This window comes from Cryptomeria japonica, unplaced genomic scaffold (assembly GCF_030272615.1).
Source record: "Cryptomeria japonica unplaced genomic scaffold, Sugi_1.0 HiC_scaffold_98, whole genome shotgun sequence".
Taxonomy (NCBI): Eukaryota; Viridiplantae; Streptophyta; class Pinopsida; order Cupressales; family Cupressaceae; genus Cryptomeria; species Cryptomeria japonica.
Genome location: NW_026728920.1, coordinates 280,001 through 303,596, shown reverse-complemented (window position 1 = coordinate 303,596; position 23,596 = coordinate 280,001). Strand labels below are relative to the sequence as shown.

At 62.4% G+C, this 23,596-nt stretch overlaps 4 non-coding genes across 4 annotated transcripts; all 4 read left to right on the top strand.

The window, feature by feature from the left end:
• Positions 1 to 4,376: 4,376 nt before the first annotated feature.
• LOC131864965 (5S ribosomal RNA) lies at positions 4,377 to 4,495 on the top strand. The gene has a single exon (XR_009363691.1). It is a non-coding gene; the product is annotated as a 5S ribosomal RNA (ribosomal RNA).
• Positions 4,496 to 10,410: 5,915 nt separating this feature from the next.
• On the top strand, positions 10,411 to 10,529 carry LOC131864963 (5S ribosomal RNA). Its single transcript, XR_009363689.1, has one exon. It is a non-coding gene; the product is annotated as a 5S ribosomal RNA (ribosomal RNA).
• Positions 10,530 to 16,445: 5,916 nt separating this feature from the next.
• On the top strand, positions 16,446 to 16,564 carry LOC131864962 (5S ribosomal RNA). Its single transcript, XR_009363688.1, has one exon. It is a non-coding gene; the product is annotated as a 5S ribosomal RNA (ribosomal RNA).
• A 5,915-nt stretch (positions 16,565 to 22,479) lies between these two features.
• On the top strand, positions 22,480 to 22,598 carry LOC131864961 (5S ribosomal RNA). Its single transcript, XR_009363687.1, has one exon. It is a non-coding gene; the product is annotated as a 5S ribosomal RNA (ribosomal RNA).
• The last annotated feature ends 998 nt before the right edge of the window (positions 22,599 to 23,596 follow it).

The following is a 23,596-nucleotide window of genomic DNA, read 5'->3' as shown; positions in this document are numbered from 1 at the left end:
ACTCGCCTGCAACGACCGAACCAGCGCCTTGGTGCGCACCAAAAGTGCGCACTTTTGGAGGGCACTTTTGTGCGCTCCAAAGGTGCGCACTTTTGGAGGGCACTTTTGTGCGCTCCAAAGGTGCGCACTTTTGGAGGGCACTTTTTGGAGGGCACTTTTGTGCGCTCCAAAGGTGCGCACTTTTGGAGGGCACTTTTTGGAGGGCACTTTTCTGCGCTCCAAAGGTGCGCACTTTTGGAGGGCACTTTTTGGAGGGCACTTTTCTGCGCTCCAAAGGTGCGCACTTTTGGAGGGCACTTTTTGGAGGGCACTTTTCTGCGCTCCAAAGGTGCGCACTTTTGGAGGGCACTTTTTGGAGGGCACTTTTCTGCGCTCCAAAGGTGCGCACTTTTGGAGGGCACTTTTGTGCACTCCAAAGGTGCACACTTTTGGAGGGCACTTTTTGGAGGGCACTTTTCTGCACTCCAAAGGTGCGCACTTTTGGAGGGCACTTTTTGGAGGGCACTTTTGTGCGCTCCAAAGGTGCGCACTTTTGGAGGGCACTTTTTGGAGGGCACTTTTGTGCGCTCCAAAGGTGCGCACTTTTGGAGGGCACTTTTGTGCACTCCAAAGGTGCGCACTTTTGGAGGGCACTTTTCCTGCGCTCCAAAGGTGCACACCTAGGTGAGCACCTTCGACCACACCTTGTAGCACACCAAACTCTGACTTTCGACTTCATCCGCAATGCAGGGTCTTTGAGGTTGGCGCAATGCGCACAACCAGGGGAGTCGACCCATCAAACCCAACACCTCCCCTATATAAGCTATTTGTCTGATTCTCATACATGCGTAGCCTGCAGGAGCAATTAGGACATCGACCCCAACTTTCGGCTTCTAAACGAAAACAAGGTCTTTGAGGTTGGTGTAATGCGAACAACTAGGGGAGTCAACCCATCAAACCCAACACCTCCCCTATATAAGCTATTTGTCTGATTCTCATACATGTGTAGTCTACAGGAGCAATTAGGACATCGACCCCAACTTTTGACTTCTTAACGAAAACAAGGTCTTTGAGGTTGACGTAATGCGCACAACCAGGGGAGTCGACCCATCAAACCCAACACCTCCCCTATATAAGCTATTTGTCCGATTCTCATACATGTGTAGCCTACAGGAGCCATTAGGACATTGACCCCAACTTTTGACTTCTTAACGAAAACAAGGTCTTTGAGGTTGGCGTAATGCGCACAACCAAGGGAGTTGACCCATCAAACCCAACACCTCCCCTATATAAGCTATTTGTCTGATTCTCATACATGTGTAGCCTGCAACAACGATTAGGACATCCACCCCAACTTCTGAATTCGTCTGCGTTGACCGCACCAAAGGTGCACGCCTTGGTGCTCACCAAAATCCGACTTCCGACTTCTTCTGCTATGCGGGGTCTTTGAGGTTGGCGCAGTGCGCACAACCAGGGGAGTCAACCCACCGAATGCAACACCTCCCCTATATAAGCTATTTGTCTGATTCTCATACATGCGTAGACTGCAGCAATGATTAGGACATCCACCCCAACTTTTGACTTCTTAAACAAGACAGGGTCTTTGAAGTTGGTGCAGTGCACACAACCAGGGGAGTCGACCCATCAAACGCAACACCTCCCCTATATAAAGCTATTTGTCCGATTCTCATACGTGTAGTCTGCAGCAGCGATTAGGACATCGACCCCAACTTCCGAATTCGTTTGCATTGACCGCACCAAAGGTGCACGCCTTGGTGTGCACCTTGGAGTGCACTTTGGTGCTCACCTCGGTGCACACTTTGGTGTGCACCTCGGTGTGCACCAAAGGTGCGCACCTTGGAGCGCACCAAAGGTGTACACTTTGGAGCGCACCACATAGGGTCTTTGAGAGGTTGGCGCAGTGCGCACACCAAGGTGGGTGTTGAGGTGCGTGCCGAGGTGGGTGGGTGCTAGGGTGCGCTCCATGGTGGGTGCCAGGGTGGGTGCGTGCTAGGGTGGATTCCAAAGAGGGTCATAGGGTGGGTGCCAAGGTGGGTTGGTGATATAGTGGGTTCAAAGGTGGGTACTAGGGTGGGTTCCAAGGTGGGTCACAAGTTGGGTGCCAGGATGCGTGGGTGTTAGGTTGGGTGCCAAGGTGGGCTCCTGCGTGGGTGGGTGCTAGGGTGGGTTTCAAGGTGGACGCGAGGGCGGGTGCCAAGGTGGGTAACAAGTTGGGTGTTAGGATGGGTGAGTGCTAGAGTGGGTGCCAAGGTGGGTGGGTGCTAAGGTGGATGCCAAGGTGGTTCACAGGGTGGGTGGGTTCTAGGGTGAGTTCCAAGGTGGGTCACAGGTTTAGTGCTAGGGTGCGTGTCAAGGCGGGTGTCGAGGTGCCTGGGTGCTAGGGTGTGGATGCCAATGTGGGTCATAGGGTGGGTACTAGGGTGGGCTGCAATGTGGGTGCCAAGGTGGGTAACATGCTCGGTTGGTTCTAAATTGGGTGTCAGGGTGGGTGTGCACCCACCTTGCCCGAGGTGGGTGCCAAGGTGCCAGTGTGGGTGGGTGCTAAGGTGGATGCCAAGGTGGGTGAGAAGGTGGGTGATAGGTTGAGTGGTAGGATGGGTGGGTGCCAAGATGGGTCACAGGGTGGGTGCAAGGGTGGGTAGGTGCTAGGGTTGGTGTCAGGGTGGGTGGGTGCTAGGTTGGGTTCCAAGGTGGGTGCGAGGGTGAGTGTCAAGGTGGGTCACAGGTTAGGTGCTAGGATGGGTGAGTGCTAGGGTGCAAAGGTGCCAGGGTGGGTGCTAGGATGGGTCGATGCTAGGGTGAGTGGCAAGGTGGGTCCACAAGTGTCAAGGTGGGTGCCGAGGTGGGTGCCAACTTGGGTTCCAAGGTGGGTGCCAAGTGGGCGACTGCTATGGTGGATGCCAAGGTGGGTCACGGGGTGGGTGCCAAGTTGCTAGGTTGTGTTCCAAGGTGGGTGCCAACGTGGCTGCTAGGGTGCGTGGGTTAAAGGGTGTGTCACAACGTGGGTGCCAGGATGGGTGCGCACCCACACTGGCCAAGACGGGTGCAAGGTTGGGTTCCAAGCCCGGTCACAGGCTGGGTGCTAGGATGGGTGGGTGCCAAGGTGGGCACCAGGGTGGGTGCACCCACCCTGGCCAAGGTGGGTCACGGGGTGGGTCCTAGGGTGGGTAACGGGGTGGGTACTAAGGTGCGTGCCAAGGTGGGTCATGGGGTGGGTGCCAAGGTGGGCACCAGGGTGGGTGTGCACCAACCCTAGCCAGGGTAGGTCACGGGGTGGTTGTCGGGGTGGGCGTCAAGGAGCCAAGGTGGGTGGCAAGTAGCCAAGTTGCGTGCCAAGGTGGGTGTCGGGGTGGGTGCCAAGGATCCAAGGTGGGTGCCAAGGAACCAAGGTGGGTGTCTGGGTGGGTGCCGAGGTGGGAGCCAGGGTGGGTCCCAAGGTGAGTGCAAAGGTGGGTGCCAGGGTCAAGGTGAGTGCCAATGTGGGTTCCAAGGTGCCAGGGTCAGGGTGAGTGCCAATGTGGGTTCAAAGGTGCTAAGTTGGGTGCGAGGTTGGGTGCGAGGGTGGGTGGGTGCCAAGGTGTGCTAGGTGGAAGCCCGGGTGGGTCGGCATCCCATGGGTGTCGAGTTGGGTGCCTGATGGGTGCTTCTTGTCAAGTTTTAGTCGTCGGGACTCATTTCGAGCCTTAGAGGTCGTTTCTTGTCCGGTTGCCCTGTCTTCGACCTGGGAACCCAATTTTGGTCCTCGGGTCCCATTTTTTTTTGTCTCGCATCCCACTTTTGGCCTGTGGCCTTTTCGGGGTCGATTCTCGTTTTGGGCATCAGAGCATGTTTCTTCTCCTAAAACCCAATATTTGTTTATTAAGTCTCGGAACACATTTTTGTTCTCGTGGACCCATCATGGGTCTTGGAACGCATTTGTGGTCCTTGGGTCCCATTTTGCATCCCGAAACTTGTGTTTTGGTGCTTGATCCCTATTTTGGGTGCCCACCTTGCACCAAGTGCGCACCCGGGGCAAACCGAGCGCCTTGGTGCACCGGGGCAAGATCGAGCGTGCACCCGAGGCGCCCCGAACATGCACCAAGGTGCACTCGGCCCACATGTGAGCGCAGGTCGTTGCGCCCGAGGTGGTGTGTGGGCACCGCGTTGCAGACGGGACACTGCACGCACACGACGCCCCGTCCAGGTGCACGCACGTAGGCCGGGCCGGGTGCACACCCGACGCCCTAGCAAGGTGCGCGCACCCGGGCAGGGCTCACACTTGGCGAACGGGGCGCACTTCGCGAGGGAGGGTGTGCACCTCGACGGGGGTGGGTGGCCGGGGTGGATTCGCACGTGGGTCGCGGTTTGCTAAGTACACACTGCGACAAGCTCATAACGGGTGCGATCATACCAGCGTTAGTGCACCGGATCCCATCAGAACTCCGCAGTTAAGCGCGCTTGGGCCGGAGTAGTACTGGGATGGGTGACCTCCCGGGAAGTCCCGGTGTTGCACCCTTTCTTAGTTTTTCGCCGGGCGTCGCAATGCTATTTGAATAAACCTTTTGCCCGTTTGCGTTCTCGTCGGGGCCGGGCCGGGCCGGGGTGCGCTGCCCGCACTACCGCGCGCGCGGGGGCGACACCGAGCGCGCACCCGAGGCGCCCCGAGCACACAGGCCACGGTGCAACCCGGGCGTTGTGCGCGCACCCCGGTGCGCCCGAGGTGCTGCGCGCGCACCCAGGTGAAATCGGTGTGCACCTCGGCCAGTGCGCGCTCGGTCGAGTCGCGCACGTTGGCCAAGGTGCACGGTGATGTTTCTTACTCTAAGGTTCCGCACCAGACGCCCGGGACAGGTGAGCGAAGCTGGGCGGGGCCGGGTGCGCGGCCGGGGCAGGTGCACGCAGCTGGAGAGAGCTTTGGAGCACACCAGAGGTGCGCACCTTGGAGCACACTTCGGAGCGCACCAATGATGCGCTCCATTCAAAAGTTTCCTGAAAAGGCAAAAAAAGTTGAGATTATAGAATTTCCCACTTGAGAGATTGTAAAAAAAAAAAATTTAAAATGAAGGAAACGCGGGTGCCAAGGTGTGCGCGCCCGGGTGCGCAGCCCAGCCAAGGTGTGCGCACCAAGGCGCCCACCCTGGCGAAGGTGCACGCAAGGTGCGCACCCGAGGCAAACCGGACAATTAACCCAACTTTCGACTTCGCGCGCACCTGCGCACCTTGGAGCGCACTTCGGAGCGCTCCTTGGTGCGCACCAATCTTGGGCACCTCGGAGTGCACCATGGCGCCCACCAAGGTGCGCACCCGGGGCAAACCGAGCTCCGACTTCGTGCGCACCTTGGAGCGCACGAAAGGTGCGCACCATGGCGCCCACCAAGGTGCGCAGCCCAGCCAAGGCGTGCGCATCAAGGTGCGCACCCTGGCGAAGGTGCGCACCCGGGGCAAACCGAGCTCCGACTTCGTGCGCACCTTGGAGCGCACAAAGGGTGCGCAACCCAGCCAAGGTGTGCGCACCCCGGGCAAACCGAGCTCCGAATCGTGCGCACCTTGGAGCACACTTCGGAGCCCTCCTTGGTGCGCACCGATGTTGCGCACCTCGGAGCGCACCCGGGGAAAACAATGCAATTAACCCGACTTTCGACTTCGTGGGCACCTCGGAGCGCTCTCGGGTTCGCACCTCGGAGCACACCGAGGTGCGCACCTTTGATGCGCTGCCTTCACCAATTTCCAGAAAAGGCAAGAAAACATTGAGAAGGTGTGCGCACCGAGGTGCCCACCCTGGCGAAGGTGCACGCGAGGTGCGCACCCGGGGCAAACCGGGCTCCGACTTCGTGCACGCCATGCTGCGCACCTTGGAGGGCCATGGTGCGCACCTTGGAGCACACTTCGGAGCGCTCAATGGTGCCCAACCCAGCCAAGGTGCCCACCGCGGCGAAGGTGCACGCGAGGTGCGCACCCGGGGCAAACCGGGCTCCGACTTCGTGCACGCCGCACCTTGGAGCACACTTCGGAGCGCTCCTTGGTGCGCACCAGGGCGCGCAACCCAGCCGAGGTGCCCACCCCGGCGAAGGTGCACGCGGGGTGCGCACCCGGGGCAAACCGGGCTCCGACTTCGTGCACGCCATGGTGCCCACCGCGGCGAAGGTGCACGCGAGGTGCGCACCCGGGGCAAACCGGGCTCCGACTTCGTGCACGCCGCACCTTGGAGCACACTTCGGAGCGCTCCTTGGTGCGCACCAGGGCGCGCAACCCAGCCGAGGTGCCCACCCCGGCGAAGGTGCACGCGAGGTGCGCACCCGGGGCAAACCGGGCTCCGACTTCGTGCACGCCATGGTGCCCACCGCGGCGAAGGTGCACGCGAGGTGCGCACCCGGGGCAAACCGGGCTCCGACTTCGTGCACGCCGCACCTTGGAGCACACTTCGGAGCGCTCCTTGGTGCGCACCATGGTGCCCACCAGGGCGCGCAACCCCGCCGAAGGTGCACGCGAGGTGCGCACCCGGGGCAAACCGGGCTCCGACTTCGTGCACGCCGCACCTTGGAGCACACTTCGGAGCGCTCCTTGGTGCGCACCAGGGCGCGCAACCCCGCCGAAGGTGCACGCGAGGTGCGCACCCGGGGCAAACCGGGCTCCGACTTCGTGCACGCCATGGTGCGCACCAGGGTGCCCACCGCGGCGAAGGTGCGCACCCGGGGCAAACCGGGCTCCGACTTCGTGCACGCCGCACCTTGGAGCACACTTCGGAGCGCTCCTTGGTGCGCACCAGGGCGCGCAACCCAGCCGAGGTGCCCACCCCGGCGAAGGTGCACGCGAGGTGCGCACCCGGGGCAAACCGGGCTCCGACTTCGTGCACGCCATGGTGCCCACCGCGGCGAAGGTGCGCACCCGGGGCAAACCGGGCTAGGACTTCGTGCACGCCGCACCTTGGAGCACACTTCGGAGCGCTCCTTGGTGCGCACCATGGTGCCCACCAGGCCGCGCAACCCAGCCAAGGTGTGCGCACCAAGGTGCACGCGAGGTGCGCACCCGGGGCAAACCGGGGTCCGGCTTCGTGCACGCCGCACCTTGGAGCACACATCGGGGCGCTCCCGGGTTCGCACCGGCGTTGCGCACCGTGGTGGGCACCTCGGAGCGCACCGTGGTGGGCACCTCGGAGCACACCAAGGTGGGCAGCGAGGTGCGCACCTTTGATGCGATGCCTTCACTAATTTCCATAAAAGGCAAAAAAAAACGAGATTTTAAAATTTCCGTTTTGAAAGATAGTGAGAAAAAGGGAATGCTGGTGCCATCTTGAGCCCGCCCTGGTGCGCAGCCCAGCCAAGGTGTGCGCACCAAGGTGCCCACCCTGGCGAAGGTGCGCGCCCGGGCAATTAACCCAACTTCCAACTTCGCGCGCGCCAGGGTGGGAGCGCACCCAACAACCGGGCCTGGGAAGAGCCAATGCGAGAAACCCCACCAAACGCTCTGACAAAAAAAGAGGGGGCGCTCCAGTAACCCCGCTTCGGAGCGCACCCTGGGCAAACCCAGCCAGGGTGCCCACCCCGGCCAAGGTGCAGGCGAGGTGCGCACCCGGGGCAAACCGGGCTCCGACAACGTGCACGCCGCACCTTGGAGCACACTTCGTAGCGCTCCCGGGTGCGCACCTCAGAGCACACCAAGGTGGGCAGCGAGGTGCGCACCTTTGATGCGCTGCCTTCACTAATTTCCAGAAAAGGCAAAAAAAAGAGGAGATTTTAAAATTTCCGTTTTGAAAGATAGTGAAAAAAACGGAACGCGGGTGCCATCTTGAGCCCGCCCTGGTGCACAGCCCAGGTAAGGTGCCCACCCTGGCAAAGGTGCGCACCCGGGCAATTAACCCTACTTCCGACTTCGTGCGCGCCAGGGTGGCAACCGGGCCTGGGAAGAGCCAATGCGAGAAACCCCACCAAACGCTCCGACAAAAAAAGAGGCGGCGCTCCAATAACCCCGCTTCGGAGCGCAGCCGGGGCAAACCCAGCCAAGGTGCCCACCCCGACGAAGGTGCACGCGAGGTGCGCACCCGGGGCAAACCGGGCTCCGACAACGTGCACGCAGCACCTTGGAGCACACTTCGAAGCACTCCCGGGTGCCCACCGGCGTTGCGCACCGTGGTGGGCAGCGAGGTGCGCACCTTTGATGCGCTGCCTTCACTAATTTCCAGAAAAGGCAAAAAAAAATGAGATTTTAAAATTTCCGTTTTGAAAGATAGTGAAAAAAACGGAACGCGGGTGCCATCTTGAGCCCGCCCTGGTGCGCAGCCCAGGCAAGGCATGCGCACCAAGGTGCCCACCCGCGGTGCACGCCCGGGGCAAACCGGGCTCCGACTTCGTGCAGGCCGCACCTTGGAGCACACTTCGGAGCGCTCCTTGGTGCGCACCATGGTGCCCACCAGGGCGCACCCGGGGCAAACCGGGCTCCGACTTCGTGCACGCCGCACCTTGGAGCACACATCGGAGCGCTCCCAGGTTCGCACCAGCGTTGCGCACCTTTGATGCGCTGCCTTCACTAATTTCCAGAAAAGGCAAAAAAAAACGATATTTTAAAATTTCCGTTCTGAAAGATAGTGAAAAAAACGGAACGCGGGTGCCATCTTGAGCCCTTCCTGGTGCGCAGCCCAGGCAAGTTGTGCGCACCAAGGTGCCCACCCTGGCGGAGGTGCGCGCCCGGGGCAAACCGGGCTCCGACTTCGTGCACTGCATGGTGCCCACCAAGGCGCGCAACCCAGCCAAGGTGCCCACCGCAGCGAAGGTGCACGCGAGGTGCGCACCCGAGGTGCACACCCGGGGCAAACCGAGCTCCGACTTCGTGCACGCCGCACCTTGGAGCACACTTCAGAGCGCTCCTTGGTGCGCACCAGGGCGCGCAACCCAGCCAAGGTGCTCACCCCGGCGAAGGTGCACGCGAGGTGCGCACCCGGGGCAAGCCGGGCTCGGACTTCGTGCACGCCGCACCTTGGAGCACACATCGGAGCGCTCCCGGGTTCGCACCAGCATTGCGCACCTTTGATGCGCTGCCTTCACTAATTTCCAGAAAAGGCAAAAAAAAAAAAAAAACGAGATTTTAAAATTTCCGTTTTGAAAGATAGTGAAAAAAACGGAACGCGGGTGCCATCTTGAGCCCGCCCTGGTGTGCAGCCCAGGCAAGTTGTGCGCACCAAGGCACCCACCCTGGCCAAGGTGGGTCACGGGGTGGGTCCTAGGGTGGGTAACGGGGTGGGTACTAAGGTGCGTGCCAAGGTGGGTCATGGGGTGGGTGCCAAGGTGGGCACCAGGGTGGGTGTGCACCAACCCTAGCCAGGGTAGGTCACGGGGTGGTTGTCGGGGTGGGCGTCAAGGAGCCAAGGTGGGTGGCAAGTAGCCAAGTTGCGTGCCAAGGTGGGTGTCGGGGTGGGTGCCAAGGATCCAAGGTGGGTGCCAAGGAACCAAGGTGGGTGTCTGGGTGGGTGCCGAGGTGGGAGCCAGGGTGGGTCCCAAGGTGAGTGCAAAGGTGGGTGCCAGGGTCAAGGTGAGTGCCAATGTGGGTTCCAAGGTGCCAGGGTCAGGGTGAGTGCCAATGTGGGTTCAAAGGTGCTAAGTTGGGTGCGAGGTTGGGTGCGAGGGTGGGTGGGTGCCAAGGTGTGCTAGGTGGAAGCCCGGGTGGGTCGGCATCCCATGGGTGTCGAGTTGGGTGCCTGATGGGTGCTTCTTGTCAAGTTTTAGTCGTCGGGACTCATTTCGAGCCTTAGAGGTCGTTTCTTGTCCGGTTGCCCTGTCTTCGACCTGGGAACCCAATTTTGGTCCTCGGGTCCCATTTTTTTTTGTCTCGCATCCCACTTTTGGCCTGTGGCCTTTTCGGGGTCGATTCTCGTTTTGGGCATCAGAGCATGTTTCTTCTCCTAAAACCCAATATTTGTTTATTAAGTCTCGGAACACATTTTTGTTCTCGTGGACCCATCATGGGTCTTGGAACGCATTTGTGGTCCTTGGGTCCCATTTTGCATCCCGAAACTTGTGTTTTGGTGCTTGATCCCTATTTTGGGTGCCCACCTTGCACCAAGTGCGCACCCGGGGCAAACCGAGCGCCTTGGTGCACCGGGGCAAGATCGAGCGTGCACCCGAGGCGCCCCGAACATGCACCAAGGTGCACTCGGCCCACATGTGAGCGCAGGTCGTTGCGCCCGAGGTGGTGTGTGGGCACCGCGTTGCAGACGGGACACTGCACGCACACGACGCCCCGTCCAGGTGCACGCACGTAGGCCGGGCCGGGTGCACACCCGACGCCCTAGCAAGGTGCGCGCACCCGGGCAGGGCTCACACTTGGCGAACGGGGCGCACTTCGCGAGGGAGGGTGTGCACCTCGACGGGGGTGGGTGGCCGGGGTGGATTCGCACGTGGGTCGCGGTTTGCTAAGTACACACTGCGACAAGCTCATAACGGGTGCGATCATACCAGCGTTAGTGCACCGGATCCCATCAGAACTCCGCAGTTAAGCGCGCTTGGGCCGGAGTAGTACTGGGATGGGTGACCTCCCGGGAAGTCCCGGTGTTGCACCCTTTTTTAGTTTTTCGCCGGGCGTCGCAATGCTATTTGAATAAACCTTTTGCCCGTTTGCGTTCTCGTCGGGGCCGGGCCGGGCCGGGGTGCGCTGCCCGCACTACCGCGCGCGCGGGGGGCGACACCGAGCGCGCACCCGAGGCGCCCCGAGCACACAGGCCACGGTGCAACCCGGGCGTTGTGCGCGCACCCCGGTGCGCCCGAGGTGCTGCGCGCGCACCCAGGTGAAATCGGTGTGCACCTCGGCCAGTGCGCGCTCGGTCGAGTCGCGCACGTTGGCCAAGGTGCACGGTGATGTTTCTTACTCTAAGGTTCCGCACCAGACGCCCGGGACAGGTGAGCGAAGCTGGGCGGGGCCGGGTGCGCGGCCGGGGCAGGTGCACGCAGCTGGAGAGAGCTTTGGAGCACACCAGAGGTGCGCACCTTGGAGCACACTTCGGAGCGCACCAATGATGCGCTCCATTCAAAAGTTTCCTGAAAAGGCAAAAAAAGTTGAGATTATAGAATTTCCCACTTGAGAGATTGTAAAAAAAAAAAATTTAAAATGAAGGAAACGCGGGTGCCAAGGTGTGCGCGCCCGGGTGCGCAGCCCAGCCAAGGTGTGCGCACCAAGGCGCCCACCCTGGCGAAGGTGCACGCAAGGTGCGCACCCGAGGCAAACCGGACAATTAACCCAACTTTCGACTTCGCGCGCACCTGCGCACCTTGGAGCGCACTTCGGAGCGCTCCTTGGTGCGCACCAATCTTGGGCACCTCGGAGTGCACCATGGCGCCCACCAAGGTGCGCACCCGGGGCAAACCGAGCTCCGACTTCGTGCGCACCTTGGAGCGCACGAAAGGTGCGCACCATGGCGCCCACCAAGGTGCGCAGCCCAGCCAAGGCGTGCGCATCAAGGTGCGCACCCTGGCGAAGGTGCGCACCCGGGGCAAACCGAGCTCCGACTTCGTGCGCACCTTGGAGCGCACAAAGGGTGCGCAACCCAGCCAAGGTGTGCGCACCCCGGGCAAACCGAGCTCCGAATCGTGCGCACCTTGGAGCACACTTCGGAGCCCTCCTTGGTGCGCACCGATGTTGCGCACCTCGGAGCGCACCCGGGGAAAACAATGCAATTAACCCGACTTTCGACTTCGTGGGCACCTCGGAGCGCTCTCGGGTTCGCACCTCGGAGCACACCGAGGTGCGCACCTTTGATGCGCTGCCTTCACCAATTTCCAGAAAAGGCAAGAAAACATTGAGAAGGTGTGCGCACCGAGGTGCCCACCCTGGCGAAGGTGCACGCGAGGTGCGCACCCGGGGCAAACCGGGCTCCGACTTCGTGCACGCCATGCTGCGCACCTTGGAGGGCCATGGTGCGCACCTTGGAGCACACTTCGGAGCGCTCAATGGTGCCCAACCCAGCCAAGGTGCCCACCGCGGCGAAGGTGCACGCGAGGTGCGCACCCGGGGCAAACCGGGCTCCGACTTCGTGCACGCCGCACCTTGGAGCACACTTCGGAGCGCTCCTTGGTGCGCACCAGGGCGCGCAACCCAGCCGAGGTGCCCACCCCGGCGAAGGTGCACGCGGGGTGCGCACCCGGGGCAAACCGGGCTCCGACTTCGTGCACGCCATGGTGCCCACCGCGGCGAAGGTGCACGCGAGGTGCGCACCCGGGGCAAACCGGGCTCCGACTTCGTGCACGCCGCACCTTGGAGCACACTTCGGAGCGCTCCTTGGTGCGCACCAGGGCGCGCAACCCAGCCGAGGTGCCCACCCCGGCGAAGGTGCACGCGAGGTGCGCACCCGGGGCAAACCGGGCTCCGACTTCGTGCACGCCATGGTGCCCACCGCGGCGAAGGTGCACGCGAGGTGCGCACCCGGGGCAAACCGGGCTCCGACTTCGTGCACGCCGCACCTTGGAGCACACTTCGGAGCGCTCCTTGGTGCGCACCATGGTGCCCACCAGGGCGCGCAACCCCGCCGAAGGTGCACGCGAGGTGCGCACCCGGGGCAAACCGGGCTCCGACTTCGTGCACGCCGCACCTTGGAGCACACTTCGGAGCGCTCCTTGGTGCGCACCAGGGCGCGCAACCCCGCCGAAGGTGCACGCGAGGTGCGCACCCGGGGCAAACCGGGCTCCGACTTCGTGCACGCCATGGTGCGCACCAGGGTGCCCACCGCGGCGAAGGTGCGCACCCGGGGCAAACCGGGCTCCGACTTCGTGCACGCCGCACCTTGGAGCACACTTCGGAGCGCTCCTTGGTGCGCACCAGGGCGCGCAACCCAGCCGAGGTGCCCACCCCGGCGAAGGTGCACGCGAGGTGCGCACCCGGGGCAAACCGGGCTCCGACTTCGTGCACGCCATGGTGCCCACCGCGGCGAAGGTGCGCACCCGGGGCAAACCGGGCTAGGACTTCGTGCACGCCGCACCTTGGAGCACACTTCGGAGCGCTCCTTGGTGCGCACCATGGTGCCCACCAGGCCGCGCAACCCAGCCAAGGTGTGCGCACCAAGGTGCACGCGAGGTGCGCACCCGGGGCAAACCGGGGTCCGGCTTCGTGCACGCCGCACCTTGGAGCACACATCGGGGCGCTCCCGGGTTCGCACCGGCGTTGCGCACCGTGGTGGGCACCTCGGAGCGCACCGTGGTGGGCACCTCGGAGCACACCAAGGTGGGCAGCGAGGTGCGCACCTTTGATGCGATGCCTTCACTAATTTCCATAAAAGGCAAAAAAAAACGAGATTTTAAAATTTCCGTTTTGAAAGATAGTGAGAAAAAGGGAATGCTGGTGCCATCTTGAGCCCGCCCTGGTGCGCAGCCCAGCCAAGGTGTGCGCACCAAGGTGCCCACCCTGGCGAAGGTGCGCGCCCGGGCAATTAACCCAACTTCCAACTTCGCGCGCGCCAGGGTGGGAGCGCACCCAACAACCGGGCCTGGGAAGAGCCAATGCGAGAAACCCCACCAAACGCTCTGACAAAAAAAGAGGGGGCGCTCCAGTAACCCCGCTTCGGAGCGCACCCTGGGCAAACCCAGCCAGGGTGCCCACCCCGGCCAAGGTGCAGGCGAGGTGCGCACCCGGGGCAAACCGGGCTCCGACAACGTGCACGCCGCACCTTGGAGCACACTTCGTAGCGCTCCCGGGTGCGCACCTCAGAGCACACCAAGGTGGGCAGCGAGGTGCGCACCTTTGATGCGCTGCCTTCACTAATTTCCAGAAAAGGCAAAAAAAAGAGGAGATTTTAAAATTTCCGTTTTGAAAGATAGTGAAAAAAACGGAACGCGGGTGCCATCTTGAGCCCGCCCTGGTGCACAGCCCAGGTAAGGTGCCCACCCTGGCAAAGGTGCGCACCCGGGCAATTAACCCTACTTCCGACTTCGTGCGCGCCAGGGTGGCAACCGGGCCTGGGAAGAGCCAATGCGAGAAACCCCACCAAACGCTCCGACAAAAAAAGAGGCGGCGCTCCAATAACCCCGCTTCGGAGCGCAGCCGGGGCAAACCCAGCCAAGGTGCCCACCCCGACGAAGGTGCACGCGAGGTGCGCACCCGGGGCAAACCGGGCTCCGACAACGTGCACGCAGCACCTTGGAGCACACTTCGAAGCACTCCCGGGTGCCCACCGGCGTTGCGCACCGTGGTGGGCAGCGAGGTGCGCACCTTTGATGCGCTGCCTTCACTAATTTCCAGAAAAGGCAAAAAAAAATGAGATTTTAAAATTTCCGTTTTGAAAGATAGTGAAAAAAACGGAACGCGGGTGCCATCTTGAGCCCGCCCTGGTGCGCAGCCCAGGCAAGGCATGCGCACCAAGGTGCCCACCCGCGGTGCACGCCCGGGGCAAACCGGGCTCCAACTTCGTGCAGGCCGCACCTTGGAGCACACTTCGGAGCGCTCCTTGGTGCGCACCATGGTGCCCACCAGGGCGCACCCGGGGCAAACCGGGCTCCGACTTCGTGCACGCCGCACCTTGGAGCACACATCGGAGCGCTCCCAGGTTCGCACCAGCGTTGCGCACCTTTGATGCGCTGCCTTCACTAATTTCCAGAAAAGGCAAAAAAAAACGATATTTTAAAATTTCCGTTCTGAAAGATAGTGAAAAAAACGGAACGCGGGTGCCATCTTGAGCCCTTCCTGGTGCGCAGCCCAGGCAAGTTGTGCGCACCAAGGTGCCCACCCTGGCGGAGGTGCGCGCCCGGGGCAAACCGGGCTCCGACTTCGTGCACTGCATGGTGCCCACCAAGGCGCGCAACCCAGCCAAGGTGCCCACCGCAGCGAAGGTGCACGCGAGGTGCGCACCCGAGGTGCACACCCGGGGCAAACCGAGCTCCGACTTCGTGCACGCCGCACCTTGGAGCACACTTCAGAGCGCTCCTTGGTGCGCACCAGGGCGCGCAACCCAGCCAAGGTGCTCACCCCGGCGAAGGTGCACGCGAGGTGCGCACCCGGGGCAAGCCGGGCTCGGACTTCGTGCACGCCGCACCTTGGAGCACACATCGGAGCGCTCCCGGGTTCGCACCAGCATTGCGCACCTTTGATGCGCTGCCTTCACTAATTTCCAGAAAAGGCAAAAAAAAAAAAAAAACGAGATTTTAAAATTTCCGTTTTGAAAGATAGTGAAAAAAACGGAACGCGGGTGCCATCTTGAGCCCGCCCTGGTGTGCAGCCCAGGCAAGTTGTGCGCACCAAGGCACCCACCCTGGCCAAGGTGGGTCACGGGGTGGGTCCTAGGGTGGGTAACGGGGTGGGTACTAAGGTGCGTGCCAAGGTGGGTCATGGGGTGGGTGCCAAGGTGGGCACCAGGGTGGGTGTGCACCAACCCTAGCCAGGGTAGGTCACGGGGTGGTTGTCGGGGTGGGCGTCAAGGAGCCAAGGTGGGTGGCAAGTAGCCAAGTTGCGTGCCAAGGTGGGTGTCGGGGTGGGTGCCAAGGATCCAAGGTGGGTGCCAAGGAACCAAGGTGGGTGTCTGGGTGGGTGCCGAGGTGGGAGCCAGGGTGGGTCCCAAGGTGAGTGCAAAGGTGGGTGCCAGGGTCAAGGTGAGTGCCAATGTGGGTTCCAAGGTGCCAGGGTCAGGGTGAGTGCCAATGTGGGTTCAAAGGTGCTAAGTTGGGTGCGAGGTTGGGTGCGAGGGTGGGTGGGTGCCAAGGTGTGCTAGGTGGAAGCCCGGGTGGGTCGGCATCCCATGGGTGTCGAGTTGGGTGCCTGATGGGTGCTTCTTGTCAAGTTTTAGTCGTCGGGACTCATTTCGAGCCTTAGAGGTCGTTTCTTGTCCGGTTGCCCTGTCTTCGACCTGGGAACCCAATTTTGGTCCTCGGGTCCCATTTTTTTTTGTCTCGCATCCCACTTTTGGCCTGTGGCCTTTTCGGGGTCGATTCTCGTTTTGGGCATCAGAGCATGTTTCTTCTCCTAAAACCCAATATTTGTTTATTAAGTCTCGGAACACATTTTTGTTCTCGTGGACCCATCATGGGTCTTGGAACGCATTTGTGGTCCTTGGGTCCCATTTTGCATCCCGAAACTTGTGTTTTGGTGCTTGATCCCTATTTTGGGTGCCCACCTTGCACCAAGTGCGCACCCGGGGCAAACCGAGCGCCTTGGTGCACCGGGGCAAGATCGAGCGTGCACCCGAGGCGCCCCGAACATGCACCAAGGTGCACTCGGCCCACATGTGAGCGCAGGTCGTTGCGCCCGAGGTGGTGTGTGGGCACCGCGTTGCAGACGGGACACTGCACGCACACGACGCCCCGTCCAGGTGCACGCACGTAGGCCGGGCCGGGTGCACACCCGACGCCCTAGCAAGGTGCGCGCACCCGGGCAGGGCTCACACTTGGCGAACGGGGCGCACTTCGCGAGGGAGGGTGTGCACCTCGACGGGGGTGGGTGGCCGGGGTGGATTCGCACGTGGGTCGCGGTTTGCTAAGTACACACTGCGACAAGCTCATAACGGGTGCGATCATACCAGCGTTAGTGCACCGGATCCCATCAGAACTCCGCAGTTAAGCGCGCTTGGGCCGGAGTAGTACTGGGATGGGTGACCTCCCGGGAAGTCCCGGTGTTGCACCCTTTCTTAGTTTTTCGCCGGGCGTCGCAATGCTATTTGAATAAACCTTTTGCCCGTTTGCGTTCTCGTCGGGGCCGGGCCGGGCCGGGGTGCGCTGCCCGCACTACCGCGCGCGCGGGGGCGACACCGAGCGCGCACCCGAGGCGCCCCGAGCACACAGGCCACGGTGCAACCCGGGCGTTGTGCGCGCACCCCGGTGCGCCCGAGGTGCTGCGCGCGCACCCAGGTGAAATCGGTGTGCACCTCGGCCAGTGCGCGCTCGGTCGAGTCGCGCACGTTGGCCAAGGTGCACGGTGATGTTTCTTACTCTAAGGTTCCGCACCAGACGCCCGGGACAGGTGAGCGAAGCTGGGCGGGGCCGGGTGCGCGGCCGGGGCAGGTGCACGCAGCTGGAGAGAGCTTTGGAGCACACCAGAGGTGCGCACCTTGGAGCACACTTCGGAGCGCACCAATGATGCGCTCCATTCAAAAGTTTCCTGAAAAGGCAAAAAAAGTTGAGATTATAGAATTTCCCACTTGAGAGATTGTAAAAAAAAAAAATTTAAAATGAAGGAAACGCGGGTGCCAAGGTGTGCGCGCCCGGGTGCGCAGCCCAGCCAAGGTGTGCGCACCAAGGCGCCCACCCTGGCGAAGGTGCACGCAAGGTGCGCACCCGAGGCAAACCGGACAATTAACCCAACTTTCGACTTCGCGCGCACCTGCGCACCTTGGAGCGCACTTCGGAGCGCTCCTTGGTGCGCACCAATCTTGGGCACCTCGGAGTGCACCATGGCGCCCACCAAGGTGCGCACCCGGGGCAAACCGAGCTCCGACTTCGTGCGCACCTTGGAGCGCACGAAAGGTGCGCACCATGGCGCCCACCAAGGTGCGCAGCCCAGCCAAGGCGTGCGCATCAAGGTGCGCACCCTGGCGAAGGTGCGCACCCGGGGCAAACCGAGCTCCGACTTCGTGCGCACCTTGGAGCGCACAAAGGGTGCGCAACCCAGCCAAGGTGTGCGCACCCCGGGCAAACCGAGCTCCGAATCGTGCGCACCTTGGAGCACACTTCGGAGCCCTCCTTGGTGCGCACCGATGTTGCGCACCTCGGAGCGCACCCGGGGAAAACAATGCAATTAACCCGACTTTCGACTTCGTGGGCACCTCGGAGCGCTCTCGGGTTCGCACCTCGGAGCACACCGAGGTGCGCACCTTTGATGCGCTGCCTTCACCAATTTCCAGAAAAGGCAAGAAAACATTGAGAAGGTGTGCGCACCGAGGTGCCCACCCTGGCGAAGGTGCACGCGAGGTGCGCACCCGGGGCAAACCGGGCTCCGACTTCGTGCACGCCATGCTGCGCACCTTGGAGGGCCATGGTGCGCACCTTGGAGCACACTTCGGAGCGCTCAATGGTGCCCAACCCAGCCAAGGTGCCCACCGCGGCGAAGGTGCACGCGAGGTGCGCACCCGGGGCAAACCGGGCTCCGACTTCGTGCACGCCGCACCTTGGAGCACACTTCGGAGCGCTCCTTGGTGCGCACCAGGGCGCGCAACCCAGCCGAGGTGCCCACCCCGGCGAAGGTGCACGCGGGGTGCGCACCCGGGGCAAACCGGGCTCCGACTTCGTGCACGCCATGGTGCCCACCGCGGCGAAGGTGCACGCGAGGTGCGCACCCGGGGCAAACCGGGCTCCGACTTCGTGCACGCCGCACCTTGGAGCACACTTCGGAGCGCTCCTTGGTGCGCACCAGGGCGCGCAACCCAGCCGAGGTGCCCACCGCGGCGAAGGTGCACGCGAGGTGCGCACCCGGGGCAAACCGGGCTCCGACTTCGTGCACGCCATGGTGCCCACCGCGGCGAAGGTGCACGCGAGGTGCGCACCCGGGGCAAACCGGGCTCCGACTTCGTGCACGCCGCACCTTGGAGCACACTTCGGAGCGCTCCTTGGTGCGCACCATGGTGCCCACCAGGGCGCGCAACCCCGCCGAAGGTGCACGCGAGGTGCGCACCCGGGGCAAACCGGGCTCCGACTTCGTGCACGCCGCACCTTGGAGCACACTTCGGAGCGCTCCTTGGTGCGCACCAGGGCGCGCAACCCCGCCGAAGGTGCACGCGAGGTGCGCACCCGGGGCAAACCGGGCTCCGACTTCGTGCACGCCATGGTGCGCACCAGGGTGCCCACCGCGGCGAAGGTGCGCACCCGGGGCAAACCGGGCTCCGACTTCGTGCACGCCGCACCTTGGAGCACACTTCGGAGCGCTCCTTGGTGCGCACCAGGGCGCGCAACCCAGCCGAGGTGCCCACCCCGGCGAAGGTGCACGCGAGGTGCGCACCCGGGGCAAACCGGGCTCCGACTTCGTGCACGCCATGGTGCCCACCGCGGCGAAGGTGCGCACCCGGGGCAAACCGGGCTAGGACTTCGTGCACGCCGCACCTTGGAGCACACTTCGGAGCGCTCCTTGGTGCGCACCATGGTGCCCACCAGGCCGCGCAACCCAGCCAAGGTGTGCGCACCAAGGTGCACGCGAGGTGCGCACCCGGGGCAAACCGGGGTCCGGCTTCGTGCACGCCGCACCTTGGAGCACACATCGGGGCGCTCCCGGGTTCGCACCGGCGTTGCGCACCGTGGTGGGCACCTCGGAGCGCACCGTGGTGGGCACCTCGGAGCACACCAAGGTGGGCAGCGAGGTGCGCACCTTTGATGCGATGCCTTCACTAATTTCCATAAAAGGCAAAAAAAAACGAGATTTTAAAATTTCCGTTTTGAAAGATAGTGAGAAAAAGGGAATGCTGGTGCCATCTTGAGCCCGCCCTGGTGCGCAGCCCAGCCAAGGTGTGCGCACCAAGGTGCCCACCCTGGCGAAGGTGCGCGCCCGGGCAATTAACCCAACTTCCAACTTCGCGCGCGCCAGGGTGGGAGCGCACCCAACAACCGGGCCTGGGAAGAGCCAATGCGAGAAACCCCACCAAACGCTCTGACAAAAAAAGAGGGGGCGCTCCAGTAACCCCGCTTCGGAGCGCACCCTGGGCAAACCCAGCCAGGGTGCCCACCCCGGCCAAGGTGCAGGCGAGGTGCGCACCCGGGGCAAACCGGGCTCCGACAACGTGCACGCCGCACCTTGGAGCACACTTCGTAGCGCTCCCGGGTGCGCACCTCAGAGCACACCAAGGTGGGCAGCGAGGTGCGCACCTTTGATGCGCTGCCTTCACTAATTTCCAGAAAAGGCAAAAAAAAGAGGAGATTTTAAAATTTCCGTTTTGAAAGATAGTGAAAAAAACGGAACGCGGGTGCCATCTTGAGCCCGCCCTGGTGCACAGCCCAGGTAAGGTGCCCACCCTGGCAAAGGTGCGCACCCGGGCAATTAACCCTACTTCCGACTTCGTGCGCGCCAGGGTGGCAACCGGGCCTGGGAAGAGCCAATGCGAGAAACCCCACCAAACGCTCCGACAAAAAAAGAGGCGGCGCTCCAATAACCCCGCTTCGGAGCGCAGCCGGGGCAAACCCAGCCAAGGTGCCCACCCCGACGAAGGTGCACGCGAGGTGCGCACCCGGGGCAAACCGGGCTCCGACAACGTGCACGCAGCACCTTGGAGCACACTTCGAAGCACTCCCGGGTGCCCACCGGCGTTGCGCACCGTGGTGGGCAGCGAGGTGCGCACCTTTGATGCGCTGCCTTCACTAATTTCCAGAAAAGGCAAAAAAAAATGAGATTTTAAAATTTCCGTTTTGAAAGATAGTGAAAAAAACGGAACGCGGGTGCCATCTTGAGCCCGCCCTGGTGCGCAGCCCAGGCAAGGCATGCGCACCAAGGTGCCCACCCGCGGTGCACGCCCGGGGCAAACCGGGCTCCGACTTCGTGCAGGCCGCACCTTGGAGCACACTTCGGAGCGCTCCTTGGTGCGCACCATGGTGCCCACCAGGGCGCACCCGGGGCAAACCGGGCTCCGACTTCGTGCACGCCGCACCTTGGAGCACACATCGGAGCGCTCCCAGGTTCGCACCAGCGTTGCGCACCTTTGATGCGCTGCCTTCACTAATTTCCAGAAAAGGCAAAAAAAAACGATATTTTAAAATTTCCGTTCTGAAAGATAGTGAAAAAAACGGAACGCGGGTGCCATCTTGAGCCCTTCCTGGTGCGCAGCCCAGGCAAGTTGTGCGCACCAAGGTGCCCACCCTGGCGGAGGTGCGCGCCCGGGGCAAACCGGGCTCCGACTTCGTGCACTGCATGGTGCCCACCAAGGCGCGCAACCCAGCCAAGGTGCCCACCGCAGCGAAGGTGCACGCGAGGTGCGCACCCGAGGTGCACACCCGGGGCAAACCGAGCTCCGACTTCGTGCACGCCGCACCTTGGAGCACACTTCAGAGCGCTCCTTGGTGCGCACCAGGGCGCGCAACCCAGCCAAGGTGCTCACCCCGGCGAAGGTGCACGCGAGGTGCGCACCCGGGGCAAGCCGGGCTCGGACTTCGTGCACGCCGCACCTTGGAGCACACATCGGAGCGCTCCCGGGTTCGCACCAGCATTGCGCACCTTTGATGCGCTGCCTTCACTAATTTCCAGAAAAGGCAAAAAAAAAAAAAAAACGAGATTTTAAAATTTCCGTTTTGAAAGATAGTGAAAAAAACGGAACGCGGGTGCCATCTTGAGCCCGCCCTGGTGTGCAGCCCAGGCAAGTTGTGCGCACCAAGGCACCCACCCTGGCCAAGGTGGGTCACGGGGTGGGTCCTAGGGTGGGTAACGGGGTGGGTACTAAGGTGCGTGCCAAGGTGGGTCATGGGGTGGGTGCCAAGGTGGGCACCAGGGTGGGTGTGCACCAACCCTAGCCAGGGTAGGTCACGGGGTGGTTGTCGGGGTGGGCGTCAAGGAGCCAAGGTGGGTGGCAAGTAGCCAAGTTGCGTGCCAAGGTGGGTGTCGGGGTGGGTGCCAAGGATCCAAGGTGGGTGCCAAGGAACCAAGGTGGGTGTCTGGGTGGGTGCCGAGGTGGGAGCCAGGGTGGGTCCCAAGGTGAGTGCAAAGGTGGGTGCCAGGGTCAAGGTGAGTGCCAATGTGGGTTCCAAGGTGCCAGGGTCAGGGTGAGTGCCAATGTGGGTTCAAAGGTGCTAAGTTGGGTGCGAGGTTGGGTGCGAGGGTGGGTGGGTGCCAAGGTGTGCTAGGTGGAAGCCCGGGTGGGTCGGCATCCCATGGGTGTCGAGTTGGGTGCCTGATGGGTGCTTCTTGTCAAGTTTTAGTCGTCGGGACTCATTTCGAGCCTTAGAGGTCGTTTCTTGTCCGGTTGCCCTGTCTTCGACCTGGGAACCCAATTTTGGTCCTCGGGTCCCATTTTTTTTTGTCTCGCATCCCACTTTTGGCCTGTGGCCTTTTCGGGGTCGATTCTCGTTTTGGGCATCAGAGCATGTTTCTTCTCCTAAAACCCAATATTTGTTTATTAAGTCTCGGAACACATTTTTGTTCTCGTGGACCCATCATGGGTCTTGGAACGCATTTGTGGTCCTTGGGTCCCATTTTGCATCCCGAAACTTGTGTTTTGGTGCTTGATCCCTATTTTGGGTGCCCACCTTGCACCAAGTGCGCACCCGGGGCAAACCGAGCGCCTTGGTGCACCGGGGCAAGATCGAGCGTGCACCCGAGGCGCCCCGAACATGCACCAAGGTGCACTCGGCCCACATGTGAGCGCAGGTCGTTGCGCCCGAGGTGGTGTGTGGGCACCGCGTTGCAGACGGGACACTGCACGCACACGACGCCCCGTCCAGGTGCACGCACGTAGGCCGGGCCGGGTGCACACCCGACGCCCTAGCAAGGTGCGCGCACCCGGGCAGGGCTCACACTTGGCGAACGGGGCGCACTTCGCGAGGGAGGGTGTGCACCTCGACGGGGGTGGGTGGCCGGGGTGGATTCGCACGTGGGTCGCGGTTTGCTAAGTACACACTGCGACAAGCTCATAACGGGTGCGATCATACCAGCGTTAGTGCACCGGATCCCATCAGAACTCCGCAGTTAAGCGCGCTTGGGCCGGAGTAGTACTGGGATGGGTGACCTCCCGGGAAGTCCCGGTGTTGCACCCTTTCTTAGTTTTTCGCCGGGCGTCGCAATGCTATTTGAATAAACCTTTTGCCCGTTTGCGTTCTCGTCGGGGCCGGGCCGGGCCGGGGTGCGCTGCCCGCACTACCGCGCGCGCGGGGGCGACACCGAGCGCGCACCCGAGGCGCCCCGAGCACACAGGCCACGGTGCAACCCGGGCGTTGTGCGCGCACCCCGGTGCGCCCGAGGTGCTGCGCGCGCACCCAGGTGAAATCGGTGTGCACCTCGGCCAGTGCGCGCTCGGTCGAGTCGCGCACGTTGGCCAAGGTGCACGGTGATGTTTCTTACTCTAAGGTTCCGCACCAGACGCCCGGGACAGGTGAGCGAAGCTGGGCGGGGCCGGGTGCGCGGCCGGGGCAGGTGCACGCAGCTGGAGAGAGCTTTGGAGCACACCAGAGGTGCGCACCTTGGAGCACACTTCGGAGCGCACCAATGATGCGCTCCATTCAAAAGTTTCCTGAAAAGGCAAAAAAAGTTGAGATTATAGAATTTCCCACTTGAGAGATTGTAAAAAAAAAAAATTTAAAATGAAGGAAACGCGGGTGCCAAGGTGTGCGCGCCCGGGTGCGCAGCCCAGCCAAGGTGTGCGCACCAAGGCGCCCACCCTGGCGAAGGTGCACGCAAGGTGCGCACCCGAGGCAAACCGGACAATTAACCCAACTTTCGACTTCGCGCGCACCTGCGCACCTTGGAGCGCACTTCGGAGCGCTCCTTGGTGCGCACCAATCTTGGGCACCTCGGAGTGCACCATGGCGCCCACCAAGGTGCGCACCCGGGGCAAACCGAGCTCCGACTTCGTGCGCACCTTGGAGCGCACGAAAGGTGCGCACCATGGCGCCCACCAAGGTGCGCAGCCCAGCCAAGGCGTGCGCATCAAGGTGCGCACCCTGGCGAAGGTGCGCACCCGGGGCAAACCGAGCTCCGACTTCGTGCGCACCTTGGAGCGCACAAAGGGTGCGCAACCCAGCCAAGGTGTGCGCAC